The 15,893-nt window shown below is 36.8% G+C and overlaps 1 non-coding gene across 1 annotated transcript; it reads right to left on the bottom strand.

The window, feature by feature from the left end:
- Positions 1 to 14,895: 14,895 nt before the first annotated feature.
- Positions 14,896 to 15,002, bottom strand: LOC111754788 (U6 spliceosomal RNA). Its single transcript, XR_002789460.1, has one exon. It is a non-coding gene; the product is annotated as a U6 spliceosomal RNA (small nuclear RNA).
- Positions 15,003 to 15,893: the final 891 nt, after the last annotated feature.

Genomic DNA, 15,893 nt, shown 5'->3' with positions numbered 1-15,893 from the left:
TCAGGCTGGTCTGTACTCACTATAGACAAGGATGGCCTTGAACTCACAGTGATCCTCCTGCCTCAGCCTCTGAATGATGAGATTACAGGTGTGTGCCTCCATGCCAGGAAATAACTATTATATTTTGTATTTTGCCAATAAGTTTGTGGAAATTTGTTTTCTCTTGTATAGTGTAAGTACCTACATAATATCCTTATGTAGGTATTTTACTTGTATGTATCCTTATGTAGGTACTTACATGTCTCTTGACCTGTATATCCTAGCATATTTATTATATGACCTTCTACAGAAAAAGTTTACTAGTATATCTAAACTCTACCTTTCACAGGTCTTTGGTACTTGGAGCCCTGTGTTTTATTCTTTTCTTTTTGAGTTTAAATTTTTATTAGCATGTATGAATTATTCATATTAATGGAGTTTAGTATGATAATCTACGGGTGCATACACCATACACCATGGTAATTAGCATTTTTCTTTCCTCACCCTCTCTTATGTTTGAAGACTTCGAGATCCTCTCATTTAGATCTTCATAAAGCATACAACAATTTATTGTTAACTATACTCCCTCCACTACACTGTGGAATACCAGAATTTACTCCTTTTAAATTTGGTTTTGATACCCCTTAACCAATGTTTATTTACTGCCATCTGCATCCCAGCCTCTCGTATTGTTCTACATTCAGAATGACCTTTATTAGTTTCCATATAGTATCCTTTTTAAATAGCTGTGTTAGCTGAAAGAATAAAACCAAAGATTCACAGTGCATATGTTAATGCTTAGGAAACTTTGAGTGAATTTGTGTCTACATTTCCCATTTCTTACTTCTGAAATGTATAAATATATTTTTTGTAATTTAAAAAAAAGTAAATGTTACTCTAAGTTAAAATATAAATAAATAGCTATGTTAGGGCCTTTATGCACTCAGAGTAAAAGATTTAGGTAATGTTTTCTCTTTGTACTATATCTACAATAGACATCAGGGTATCATCTGTAGGGTTCTAAAATAAATAACTAGGGCTGATCCTTGAATCTTTTGCCAAGTAGATGGAGACGGTAATATTACTAGGAAGACTTTAAAAGAGACATAATCTGAGCAACAAAAAGAAAAACAGATGATTGAACTACATCAAAATTGAAAACTTTTATGTGGCAAGCAATATTATGAAGAAAGCAAAAAGAAATCCCACAGAAGAAAATATTTGAAAATCATATACCTGATGCTCTAATATTTGGAATACAGAAAGAACACCTGCCAGTCAAAAACAGAAAGTTAAACATCCCAATTAAAAATGGACAATTATCTTGGATAGATATTTATTTAAATAAATTCTACATAGGTCCCACAAATACATGGAAAGACGGTCAACACATTAGCCTTAGAAAAATATACACCAAGACCACGATAAGACACCACTTCACATCTTAGTAGGTTTTCTCCTCACTGGGACAAACTACCTGGCACCTGCAACTTAACAGAGGTCAGGTTTATTTTTTCTCATAGCTGAGAAGCTTCAGTCCATGTACACCAGGCTTCAACACAGAAATGGAATGGGAGAAGGGTCTAGGTAGAGGACAACTGTTCTTGTTGTAGCAGTGGGGAAGTACAGAAGTGAGGAGCCAGGGAAGCAGCTGTGCCCTTCCAGGCCACACCTGCTAACAGCACGTTCATCTTCCAAAAGCTCTGAGGCATTTGAAGGACACTGTTGATCTAAATGATGACAACACTCATTGGGATTGCTACAATAATAATGATAAAAAAAGAAATAAGTTTTGGCAAGAATATGAAGAAATTGGAACCCCTTTACATTGGGGTGGCAATGTAAAAAGATATAACCCTTGTAGAAAACATCTTGACAGTTTGTTCTAAAACAATATAAAATTCACACATGACCCAACAATTCCAATTCTAGGTATACATCCTAAAGCACTGAGAACAGGGAATCACATGGATAATCCTACACCAGCATTCTTGGCAGCATTATTTACTACGGCCAAGAAGGAGAAAGTGACTCAAATGTCTATAAACACATCAGCAAATAACAATATATGCTGTATCTTTACAATGAAATTTTACTCAGCTGCATAGAAGAATGAAGTTCTGCTATATGGTACAGTGTAAGTGATCTTTGAAAACAGCATGCTAAGCGAAATGATCCAGACACAAAAGGACGGATGTTATGTGAACCAGATACATATGAAATATCTAGCATAGGCAAGTTCATAGAGACAGAAAGCAGACTAGAGGTTACCAGGGCTAGGGAGAAATGGGAAGGGGAAGCTGTTGCTTAGTGGTTATAAAGTTTCATTGCAGAGACAAAGTTCCGAAAATAGTGATGATGATTGTACAACACTCTAAATATAAGTAATGCTACTGAACTGTGTACTTAAAATGGGCAAATTTATATGTATTTAACCACAAAAATGTTTAAAAGGGATAGAAGATCATTGTTGTAGTCAGGCATTGTGCAGAGAACAATTAAAATTAGGACATGGAGTTTATAATATTATTTATGATGGTCACCCAGAGTTAGCACAAGAAAATACAGGGAATCTATCCACAACACTAAAGATATATAGTATTTAGCCAAGGGCCTGAATCCCACAGCAATGTCCCACATGAGTCCAGATGAAGACCCAGAGCTCATAACAATGCCTCTCACCAGTCCAACTGGAGGTCCAGAGCCCACAAGAAGGACTCATGCCAGTTTGTTTTATGGATCTGTGCTGGGAAGGCCCAAGGGTCAGCAGTGGAAATTGGGAGTCTTTACCATCAGGGTGAAGGAGCTGTGCTGGTGGGATGAACGTTCTACACAGGAGCCAAGAAGTCACACTCACAACAAAGACCAGGGCTGTCCTGAAAGGCACCATAGCCATCCCCAGTGACACGAAGTCCCCGAGCTCCTCCAATGACAAGAACAGTTGGGTACATTTCAGGAAGCCAGCGTGATGAGTTCATCCTAGAGACCAAGTGGCACACATCTTCCCCTCTGGAGCCAGGAAGCAATGCTCAAAGTGAGGACCAGAGGTCCTCCAGGAGAACCAGCGGCTCAAACAGCAACTCCTAGGAGAACCCACAATGCCTCAACACTTCAATGCGTCTCCACGTCTCCATTTACACTGGCAACTTTGCTCAGGTGAAACATCTACACTCAGCACCATGGTGATTTAATTCTACTGGCGTTAAGTTGACCAGTTTTTAATCCATAGCAATCAGGACACTAAAAATAGGAGAGATCATGAAGGTATGGACAGCTATTTTGAAGAGAATGAGAGACATTATGGTAGCCATTGTTGATTGTCCTATTGTCTGGTTTTGAAGCCTGTAATGCCTTCATGCTTCTGTTTTGATCAGTTTTATACTATTTTGTTTGGCTTGAATTCATTGTGTGTGAAGATATGGATAACTATTTCAAAGAGAACAAGTGACATTATGGTAGCCACTGTTGATTTCCTGTCTTGCTTTGAAATCCTGTGTCACTTGTATTGTTCTGTTCTGGTCTGATTTGTTCTGTTTTATTTTACCCTCTTTAAAATAAAAAAGATGTAACTTACACATAAAAAAAAGAAAGCAAAGTGTTCAAACTTTTGCTGTTCTGATCCCTTTCTTCACCTAGAGGCTCCTCTGCGCAGGCCTTTTTGTAAGGTATCTATGAGGAAAAGAGCTCTCTCCAGGACTCCAGTCCTTGCATTTCTGTCTTCCTTGAGACATAAACAGAAGCACCTAGATGTGGATCTTCACATGGAGGTTGGAATTACCAAGGATTTCCTACTCTTTCAAGGAAATCAACCATATGTCAGGCCCTTCTCAGTAGAATTGCTATCAGCTGATGCTTGAAGACTAGAAAGGACAGGTAAATATGGGAATGTCTGTTCCAAGATGCGAGACCTAAAGCTCTGTGGAGATAGGTGGAGAACCCTCCCAAAGATATTTTCTTTGTTTTTCCCCCATCACATCTCCTTTTAATCATTTTGAATATTAGTTTTACAGTTTTTAATTGCAGTAAAAACACATAGCATATTTACCATCATGAACATTCAGAAGTGTAGAGTTTATAATGTTAAGCCTGTTCACATTGCTGTGAAACAGATCTCCACAACTTTTGCACCTCCACTCATTAAACAACTCCCATTGTCTCTTCCCACTAAAACTGTCAGCTACCATTCTATTTTCCTTTTTATGAATCTGCCTTTTCTAGATACTTCAGGTAAGTGGAATCATACAGTGTTTGTCTTTTTGTGACTGCCTTATTTTACCTGGATTAATATCTTTGTGGTTTTTGGTTTTGGTTTTGGGTTGTTTGAGACAGGATATCATCATATAGTTCAAGGGGTTGGCTTTGAACTCATTATGTAACCCAGGCTGGCCTTGAACTCGCAGCAATGTTCCTGCCTCAGCCTCTCAAGTGCTAGGAGTACAGATGTGTGCCTACACACCCGGCGGCAATATCTTTTTATTTTTATCTATATTGTAGTATGTGATAGAATTTATTTCTTTTTAATGCTGAAGAATATTGTGTTGCAAGCATATACACTGCCATAATGTTTTCCCATTCTTCAGTGGGTTAATGTTGGGTTGCTTCCACTTCTTGACTATTATAAATATGAACTATGCTATAAACACAGGCATGCAAATATTTCTGTGAGATCCTGTTTTCAATTATTTTATTTATGCATCCAGAAGTGGGATTGCTGGATCATATCATAATTTGATGTTTAATTTTTTGAGGAATTTCCATTCTGTTTCACAACAGCTGCACTGTTTTGCATACTCACCAACAGTGTGATAGTGTTCCAATTTTTCTATAATCTAGGCAACCCATGTTCTTTTCTTTTTTTTTAAAATAGCAATTGTCTTAGTGTGAGGTGATCCTTCATTATAATTTTGATTTGCATTCTGCTTTCTTTAATTACAACTAAAGGATTTCTCATTTTCTTCATAAGCATGTTTTATGTCACACAAATACACAAAGAGATCATGAATATCACCTTTTATATATATTCACATAAACACATACATGTGTGATTGCCATCATGCAAACAGGGTCACCACTTGTGTTGGCTGGGTAACTGTAAAGACACCAGAAGTGTTTTAAGATCACAGGTCCTGAAAATATACAGAAGGATCTGGATAGTAAAAAAAATTTGTTTTGCTGATTTAATCTCACTAACCTTTTTCTTACAGATGTTTTAAAAAATGACCTGAAAAGGTTATATGTGCTTGTCTTTTGCCTTGTGCACAATCTTGTTTCTTCTACACTGTAGGGATCCTGAAGCTTCATAAAGGTAAAGGACTGTGATTCCTTCCTATCTCCTTTCAGCTTCATTTACACCCAAAGGAAAGAAGAGAGTGTGTGGGAAACAGATCAAGAATGACCTTTGCCTCCCTTAGGGGAGTAAAAGGGGACCACAGGGAGGTTGTGTGATAGTGCTCTGATTGGGACACAAGTTAACAGGTTTCTCATCAGTAAAAGGAGCAGAGACAAATGTACCTTGTGTTTCACAGGTCAGTGTTACTCTGTGCCTCTGGCTCATGTAGATTTCCTTTCACATTTCATTAGCACTGCTGTGCTAGTGCCCCTATAGAAGCAGGGGGGGGGTCAAAGGGCCTAGTATCTTCTTCCCTGTCTTGTTTTCAGGCGAAAGTATGCTGTGCTTCATGAAAGCAATAGATCAGAGACTCAGACTTGCTTTTTGGGATGGCAGTTAGTCTTCGGGGGACCTCTGGTTTGTTCAAAGTGTGGCAAATGAGGAGTGAGAGCTGAATTATCCTGTTCACATTAACTCTTTCACAGGCCCTGGCCCTGTGGATCTCATCATATCACTTGACACCAGTTCTCCTGTTCTAAGAACATTGTTCTTGTAGCCCGTTTACTGAACCTCTTTATGGGCCTAGAGTTTCTGATGGATTTCCTGTCCTTTTTCTCCCTCTTGTTACTTGCAAGGAAAATCTATTGGAAGAGGAATTAGGAGTGACTGAATCTTGTCTTAATTGGCAGCATGAAAGGTTTACAGAGATTTAGTCAGATATGCAAAGAGTAATGCTATCTATATTGGTGTGGAGCAGATAGGAGCTAGGCTGTAAAGCTTTCCCTGTTAACACTAGCATTTCCTGCACAAGCCTTACCACCCTGGGCCTGTGAGCTCTGAAGATGTTTTTTCCCTCCTTTTGAGAGACAGCAAAACAGCAGCTGGGCGAAGGTTATTACAGAGCATAGAAGGGCTAGAAATATCATCAGATTTTCCATTTTCCTAGAACATGTTCTATTTCTAATAGAAATACTTGTGCAGTAGCTGCAAGGGAGATGGATCAGGAGTGACACATACTTTGCTTCATATGCTGGAAGATAAACTAAAAGAAGAATTAAAGTGAGCCCTGGTATGTGTCTAAAGAGGGAAGATAATGATGGAGGGAATGTTAATGTCTGTGAAGTCTGGAACTGTGTTTATAAGCCTATGTTTTCCTTTGCTAGGCTTTGGATACTTCTCTCTTGATTTTTCTAAAAATTATTTAAGAATAATTTTAGATGTACAGAAATGTCTTGAAGATAGTCCAGATAATTCTTCTATACACTTTATTAAGATTCCATTGATTGGGCCTGGGGATTTAGCTCAGTGGCATAAGCACTTGCCTTGCAAGTGTGTGGTCATGAGTTCGATCCCCAGTACCAATAAAAAAAGAAAAAGACAAGAAAAAAGATTCCATTGATTTTCCCCTAAGATTCTCTTTCTGTTCCAGGATCCCACCCAGCATACCACCTGTGTCATCTGTCATCTGCCTTATCAAAATACTTTAGACTCTGTGGCCTAAGACACACAAATTTTTTGCATATGTTTCTGTAGCCTAGGAGTCGAAGACTGAAGTTTGGTTTCTCCCAAGGCTGTCTTCTCTGTGTTCTCCCAAGCCCTTTAACCTGTGAACATGCATTCCAAGTGTTTCCTCTTCAAATAAGGACAGTAGTGTTATTAGATTAGAGATCTACCCTACGATCTTATTTAACATCAATGACCCCTTTTAATTATCTTAAAATACATTATACTAGGCGCCAGGGCATCAACTTGAATTTGGATTGGTGACATAATGCAGTGTGGAATAGTCCACTTTCTGGATTCCAAAACCCATGTCTTTCTCCTATGCAATATTCATGCACTCTATACCAATGAGCCTCCAAAGTCTTAACCCATTGTGGCATCACTTCTAAGTCCAAATCTTCATCAAAATATAACCTAAATCAGATATGAGTGATTCTCAAGTTATGATTCACCTTGAGGCAAAATTTCTGTCCATATTGTTTTTAAATTGTACATATGGTTTCCTTTTTTTCCACTTCCTCACCAATGCTTGTAATCTTTTGCCTTTTTTGATAGTAGTAATTTCTAACTGGAATAATATGATGTCTCATAGATTTTTTATTTGTAATTCCATGATAATTAATTCAATTGAACATGTTTTCATATACACATGGGCCATTTGCATGTCTTCTCTTGAGAAATTTCTAGGTCTCTTGCCGATTTTAAATGGATTATTGGGGAGTTGTTGTTACTGAATTGTTTGAGTCCCTTCTATATTTTGGATATCATGTCCTTGCTGGATGAAAGGTGTAAGTATTTTCTCCCATTCTGTAAATTGTCTATTCACTCTGTTTCTTTTTTGGGGCAGAAACTTTTTAAATTGATATGCAGTAAAAAACATTGGATTGTGTGTAACATGTTCTGTGAATATTCCACAAGACAAGCAAACATTTCTGATAAATTTTAACCAGATAAACAAGCACTGTCTTGCAATAAGAGTAGTGCATGAAAGTCATCCTACACTGTAGGCCTCCTTTCTCAGATCCCTCACACCAGTCACAAAAGTTTTCCAAAGGAAGCACAGGTCAATTTAAATTTTTTCTTTTTATATTTTAAAGAGAAAAAAAACCAAAATTTCACAATAAGATAATAGGAAACAAATATAGTTAATGCATTACATATTGTTATCTTTAAATTAGTTATTCAGAGTACAAGCTATAGGCATTTAATTGTCAAAAATGTTAGCACAAACCTTTCTTTTCAATAAACTAAGAGAATTAGTAGTATAACTATCTTAACTATCTTGTATATATATATATATATATATATATGATATATAATTTTATTTGTTTGCTTGCTTTTCCTTTCCTTCTTTTCTCCTTTCCATGTCCTAGTTTCTCTTTCCTTTTGAACAGTCCCTTCACATTTTATAATATCTGTTGTACATTTTGGATCTTATTTACTCATTCAGTTTCTCACACTATGAGACAATGCACTGTTTACATATATGGTTATGATTTATTTCAATTGTGAGTGTGCTCTCTATTTGCATACATTTACCTATAAAACTCTCCAGTTTATCCTTTCCTATGACTAATACTCCATTGTAAAAAATTACCACATCTTTTTATCCATTCTTTGCTTGATAGGCATTTGGGTTGTTTCTAAGATTTAGCTATTACAAACTGTGCTGCTATAAAAATGGGTGAAGATATTATCACTGTGGTGTGATGCTTTTAATCCTTCTGGGAAGAATCTCAGAAGGGGAATAGCTGAGTCAAATGGGACCTGCAATGCTAGTTTTTTGAGGAACCCCCACAGTGATTTCCATAGTAGTTGCACCAGTCTACACTCCCACTAACAGTGGAAAATGGCTCGTTTCCCCCCACAGTCCCTCCAGCATTTTTTATTGGTTAACTTCTTCATAATAGTCATTCTTTCTGGAGTGAGATAGAATCTCAGTGTTGTATTAATTTGCATCTCTCAAATTACCACTGATGTTTAACAATTTTTCATATCTTTTCTTTTTGTCTATATTTTTTCATCTGAGAAATGTGTATTCTTCTCAGATGCCCATTTTTGGATTGGGTATTTAAATTTGGGAGGTCTGATATTTTTCAGTTCTTTATATGTTCCCAAGAGTAATTTTTTGTCTGAAGAACATCTGGGAAACATTTTTCCTACATTGTGTCTTCACTCTGTTGGTGGTTTCCCTTCTTGTGCAAAAGCTTTTTAATAAGGTAAGATCCAAGTTGTTGATTTTTTGTGGTAGATCCCGTGAGATTGGGGTTTTATTCATAGTCTTTGCCTACACCAATGTCTTCATGATTTTTACTTATTCTAACTTCGATATATTTAATGTTTCTGTTTTAATATTCAGGTCTTTGATCCATTTAAAACTTAGTTTAGTGCGTGATGGAAGGTAAGGGTCCAATTTTAATATTTGGCATTTGCAGCATCCGTTTTCCAGCACCATTTATTAAGAGGCTATGTTTCTTCCAAGGAAAGTATTTGGTTCCTTTGTCAAAGATAAGGTGAACGAGTATGTCTGGAGTTGTTTTTGTATCTTCTAGTATGTTCCATTGATTTTTGGATCTGTTTCTTTTTGTTGTTCTTGTTTCTTTGTTTTTTGTTTGGTTGGTTTTTTAACCAGTACCACTCTGTTTTTATCATAGCACCTTTATAGTATAATTTCAAGTTGGGGATTGTGAGGTCCCCTGCATTCCCTTTGTTGCCCAGAACTGCCTTTGCTATTCTAGGTCTCTTCTGGTTCCAAATGAATTTTAGGAGTGTTTTCGCTAATTCTAATGGAATTTTAATCAGAATCGTATTAAATATGTATAAAAGTTTCAGAATTATGGCCATTTTCACTATATTGGTTCTTCCTCCCAAGAGCAGGGATATCTTTCCATTTTCTGATATCCTCTTCAATCTCTTTTTTCAGAGTACAGTAGTTTTCTATTCTTTTTTTGAGTACTGTAGTTTTCAATGTAGAGGTCTTTTACATTCTTCATTAGATTGATTCCTAGGTATTTGATTCTTTTTGAATGCTATTGTGAAAAGTGTTGTTTCACTGATTTCTCTCTGAGTGAGTTTGTTATTCGTGTACAGGAAGGCTATTGGTTTTTGAGTGTTTACTTTGTATCCAGATACACTACTGAATTTGCTTATTTAATCCAGCAGTTTTTTATGGATTTTGGGGGGCCTTCTATGTAGACTATCATGTCATCTGCAAATAATGATGATTTAACTTCTTCCTTTTCTATTGTTATTCCTTTTACTTCTTTCTCTTGTCTAATTGCTCTGGCTAAAGTTTCTAGGACTCTGTAGAATAGCAAAGTAAGAAGAGAACAACAAGCCAATCTCCCTAATGAGCGCAGAGGCAAAAATCCTCAGTGAGATACTGACAAGCATAATATAGAAAATCATCAAGAAGATTATACACCATGACCACATATGTATATGTAAATTGATAAATGTAATACATCAAATTAATGGAGCCAAGGACAAAAATCATATGAGCATCTCAATAGATGTAGAAAAATCTTTTGACCAAGCCTAACACCAATTCATAATAAAAATCCTACATAAAATTAGAATGGATGATCTTTATCTCAATCCAATAAAAGCCATTTTTGATAAACCAATAGCCAACATCACAGTAAATTGACAAAAACTGGAGGCTTTCTCTCTAAAATCAGGAATAAGACAAAAACATGTTTTTATTTTGAAGAGAATAAAACCAAATAAAATAAAATAGAATAGAGTAAATCAAAACAAAACAATGAACATGGTACATACAAGGAAATCAATAATGGCAACCATAATAGCTTTTATTATCTTCAAAAGACTTGCCCATACAATCAGGCATAATAAAATCAAACAAAATAGTACAGAATAAAAACCAATAAAAGCAAAACAATGGAAGCAGTAAAAGACTTCAAAACAAGATAATAGTAAAACAACAGTAGCTACCATAATGTCTCTTGTTATCTTCAAAGTAGTTGCCAACAACATCAGACATGTTACAATCAAACAGAGTGAAATAAAATAAATAAAACAATGAAAGCAATACCGGGCTTCAAAACAAGATAATAAGAAATCAATAGTGTTTACCATAATATATTTTGTTATCTTTGAAATAGCTGTCTATGCCTTCAAATACAATAAAAGTAGACCAAACAGACTAAAACCAAAGTAAACAGAACAATGAAAATATTATGGGTTTCAAATCATAGATTAATAATTGCCTCTGCCTTTCCTTTCTAGACAAATCCTCCCCTTTCACTTTCACCATATGTATTGTGCATTTTGGATCCCACTAACTCCTTTAGTTTTTCATATTAGGGAGACAATAAAATATTCACCCATGTGACTCTGAACCATTTCACCCATGAGCAAGATCTAAAGTTGTATCCATTGTCCTACAAGAGCCTCGAGTTTATCTTTCTTTACAGATGAGTAGCTTTCCATTGTATAGAAATGCCATGTCTTTTGTATCCACTCTGCAGCTCATGGGCAAGCTACCTCTGTTTCCCTGTCACATAGAACATTGTTCCCTGTCACATAGAACATTGTTCTATCTCTTTTGACTTTAGTCTATGAACCACGTTTGAGTTAATGTGTTTCTTGTATAAAGCATATTGATGGATCCTGTCTCCTGAGCCACTCTGCCTGTGTTTCTTTTTATTTGTGAATTGAGGTCATCTATAATAGTGGTTATAGCCAACGTGCTCTGCCTCATCTCTGCCAAGCTGTTTTCCTGCTGTTGACTGCCTACTTTTCCCCTCCATTCCACTGTCTGCCCCACTCAGTGATAGCCCTCTGCTGCTGTTCCTGGAACCATGATCTTTTTTTTAAATGTATCCCTTCAATACAGAATATGTCCTTCAGTATTCTTTGTTGGATTTGTTTGGTGGGCATGAATTCCTTCAGTTGTTCTTTGTCATGTAAGTATCTTGTTTCTCCATTAATTTTGAAAGATAGTTTTTCAAGGTACATCAATCTTGGTTAGAAGTTGTTTTCTTTCAGGACTTGAAATACTTCACTCCAAGCTCTTCTTGATTTCATGGTTTGTGTTGAGAAGTCTGTCGTGATTGTAATGGGTTTTCCTTTATAGGTGATCTGTTTCTTTTCTCTAACAGCTTTTAATATTCTATTCTTGTGTTGAATTTCTGGGATCTTGATTATTATATGTCAGGGTGTAGATTTACTTTGGCTATGGCTAGTTGGAGTCCTACATGCCTCAGTTATCTGAATGTCACTTCCTTTTCCCAGGCCCGGGAGGTTTTCTGATATTATTTCTGTAAATAGACTTTTAATGTCATTGGTGTTGTTCCCTTGCTTTTTCACTCACACTTATTATTCTTAAGTTATGTTTCTTTGGGTTTTCTTGCAGCCATTGAATTGTTACTTCCTGGTTCCCTATTATTGTTAAAAGATCTTTCATGATCACAGGCTGCAAACCTGTCTTCAAGATTTGTAAGTCTGTCTTCAGTTTCTTTCAAGCAGTTTTTCCGGTTTTCAATGTAATTTTTAATTTCCTGGATATCTCTTTGAATCTGTTTCATGTATCCTAAATCTTTTTTATATTGTTCATTCAAGGGTTCCCTCATTTTCCTATGCTCCTCTATTTTCTTCTGTGTCTTCTTTAGAGTTGCTTAGAAATTCTTTTAATATGTTTTTCATTTCTTCTTTTACCTGAGATAGAATTTCTGTTCTAATTTCTTTTGTAGTCTCATGAAATTGTTTCTTTACTTCAGTTGCCATCCCTTCAGAAACTTCAGGTGTACAACTCCTGATGTCTTCTGTGTTTACATCTCCAGGACCAGCTCTGCTTGGGTTGGGGGCCAGAGTCTGCCTTCTGCTTCTTAGTCTTGACATATTCCTGGGTTTTTCCAGACAAGTGGGTGGTGAGGTCCCAGGCACTTCCCATATTAGCTATAATTTCTCTGAAATGAGACTGTTTGGTTCTTCTAGCCAGGGCTGGCTATGGGTATCTGAGAGTGGCCATTGGGTGCGCTGATGCAGGGCTGTCTGCTGTTTTTCCCGTCCTGCACTCACTGATGGCTGTTGGAGTGCACACAAGGGCAAGGCTGGCTGCTGACTCCAGACTGAGTTAGCTATTGGTGGGTGATGGATAGTTAGCTATTGGTGATGGCTGCTGGGATCTGTGTGGGGATGCGGCTCAGCCCAAGCATTTTCCAACAGTCTGCTCCCAGGTAGGAATTGCTGGAGGGAGCCTGCAGCTTATCTGGCGCAACTCCAAAATGGCTCTAAACCAATCACTGTCTCCTGCAGGAGGACTAAGCCTTCTACACTCACCGCCAGCCAGTGCAGACCTCTGTGTATGCTGCAACACTCCACCACCGCCTTTCTTTCCAGAAGCCTCTGGGTCGCCAGCCACCACCGTTACTGTGACCCTGTATCCACAGGTTCCAACAGCTCCTCTGGCACAGTGGCTCTGGCTCTGGGTAAAGGTACTTCCTGCTACCACCTTATTTTTTGTTTAAGTTCTTCTATTTTACTCTCTCTGTGGGCTTTAATTCTCACTTTAGGTTCTTCCTGGGTTTAGGTGACCCACTTCCTTCCTTCTTGTCTTCCCCACAATGCTATATTCCAGCATCTGTTTCTCTCAGAGAGGCTATTTACTCTGCTGCTTACTATTCCATCATCTTCCCAGAAGCCCAAATTTTTCCTCTATATTTTGTTTTTCTTTATTTTCTTGTGTCATTTTACGGTATTTTAATTCATTTTATGTGAATATTTTTGAGTTGTGGAACAAATCATCTCCATTTCCATTACTCCTTATGGGGAAATTTGATTTGATATACAAGTGCTTTAGATTATATGCATGTTTCTACAACAAATTATACTTGAAAATCAATGTTTCGCTGTAGTCCTATTGGTTTATTTTGCTTTTGTTTCCTGTGCTTTTAGTGTCTTGTTCAAAAGATTCTTGCTCGTTCCAATGCTGAAGGATTTTCTGAAGTATTTTCTGTATTCTTCTTGTAGCTTCATGGTGCTATGTTTTCTGTAAGGCTTTAATTCAGTATTTTCTGAAGATTTTAATTCACTTTGAGTTGATTTTTGCATATGGGGAGAGATATGTGTATACTTTTATTCTTCGGTACATGGATAGCCAATTTTCCCTGCATCATTTATTAATGAGTTTGTCTTTTCCCCAGGTGCATGTTCTTAGCACCTTCATAAAGAATCCTAGGTCATAGGTGCATAGATTTACTTCCAGACTTTCTATTTTCATTGGTTGATATGAAGTCTTTTATGACAATGCTGTGTTGTTTTGATTACTATGGATTGGTTGTATGTTTAAAAATAAGGTAGCATTATGCTGTTTTTTTTTTTTGTTCTTTTTGCTGAAGATTGCTTTGACTACTTAGGGTATTTTGCAGTGCTATACAAATTTAGGATTGTTTTTCTAGTTCTGTGAAAATGCCATTGGTTGGGGCTGGGGATTTAGCTCAGCAGCATGAGCACCTTCCTTGTAAGTGTGCGGTCGTGAGTTCAATCCCTGGTACCGATAAAAACGAAAAAGACAAAAAAAAAAAAAAAAAAAAAAAAAGAAAGAAAGAAAGAAAAGAAAATGCCATTGGTATTTTCATCGAGATTACATTGAAATTGTAGAACAGTGGTTATAATGGACATTTTAGCTACACTGATTTTTAGTCCATGAGCATTGGAGGTCTTTCCAATTTTTTGTGTTTTCTTCAATTTATTTCATCAGTATTTTATCAGTTTCACTGTAGAGGCCTTTCAAAATTTTTGGTTCAACTTATTCCTGGCTAGTTTACTTTTCTGTAAAGCTACTGTAAATATGATTGCCTTCTTCCTTTATTTTTAACATAATTCACTATTGGTACATAGGAATGCTACTGAGTTTGTATGTTGATTTGGTATTTTGGTATTTTGTTCCATGTTCTTTGATCTTTCCACATTTCATGTCTTTTTTTTCTCTTACAATTCTCTAACCCCACCTCAAAATATTGTTAGTGATTTGTGTTCTTTATGAAATAAATATATTTCTTTTTAATAGCCTATATTTTCCATTTAATGAGTTGAGAAAGTTTTACTTAAGTAACACAATTAAAAAGATGAAACTCTTCATGAATTTGCATGCCATCCTTGTGCAGTAACCACACTGATCTTCCCTGTATCATTCCAGTTTCAGCATATGTGCTGTGAAAATGAGCTTGGTAAGTTCACTTTTTGCCCTAAGCCTACAGTAACCACATGCTGCCCTACATTTTCAAGAGAGAAAATTTTTTGTTGTGTTCCTGTTATTCTCCCCCCCCCCAACATCCTTTTATTCTCTTCAGGCTTCCAACATTGTTTCAGCCCACAGAATAACAGACTGCAGATCAGAGTTCTGCCGCCTTGCAAGGTGCTATAGTTTAGCTCCCCCTCCAAAACTTACGTTGAAATTTAATTGTCATTGCAATAATACTGAAAATTCTAGCCCTTTTAGAGATGATTGAGGGATAAACCTTCATGAGTGAATTAATTTCATTATCATGAGAGTGGGTTAGTTATTATAGGAATGGGAACCTCGCTGAGTGTGGTGGTGCATGCCTATAATCCCAGCACTCAGGAGGCTGAGGCAGGAGGATCATTGCAAGTTCTAGATCAACCTGGGATACAAAGTGAGCTCAAGGCCAACCTGAACTGTGTAGTGAGACCTTGCCTCAAAAAGACAAAAAAAAAAAAAAAAGGAATGGGATTCTGATACAGGGGTTAGTTTAGCTCCCTTTATTTCTCTGTTTTGTGCCCTTGTTTGACATGGGATGATGCAACGTGAAGGCCCTTGCTAGATGCTGGCACTTTTGGTATGGGGCTTCCTATCATCCAGAACTATGAGAAACAAATTTCTTTCTTTTGTAAATAAACCTGTCTATGGTTATCTGTTAACATAATAGAAATGAACTAAGTAAGACACCTGGTATGTGAGGGTCTGAAGAACACCATGAAGGAAACATACTATGATAAAACAGGGCCATCGACAGCCAGGAAGGAGGTAATACTTGCAAAGGTTTGATTCAAATACCTCTGTTTTTCTTGGTATCAAATCTAGTGCAAAGGCTATAAC

Source organism: Cavia porcellus, unplaced genomic scaffold, assembly GCF_034190915.1.
Source record: "Cavia porcellus strain 051 isolate PalLab524CR breed Dunkin Hartley unplaced genomic scaffold, mCavPor4.1 scaffold_3, whole genome shotgun sequence".
In the NCBI taxonomy this organism is placed as follows: domain Eukaryota; kingdom Metazoa; phylum Chordata; class Mammalia; order Rodentia; family Caviidae; genus Cavia; species Cavia porcellus.
The sequence above is the reverse complement of the archived record's forward strand: the minus strand, read 5'-3'. Positions and strand labels throughout refer to the sequence as shown.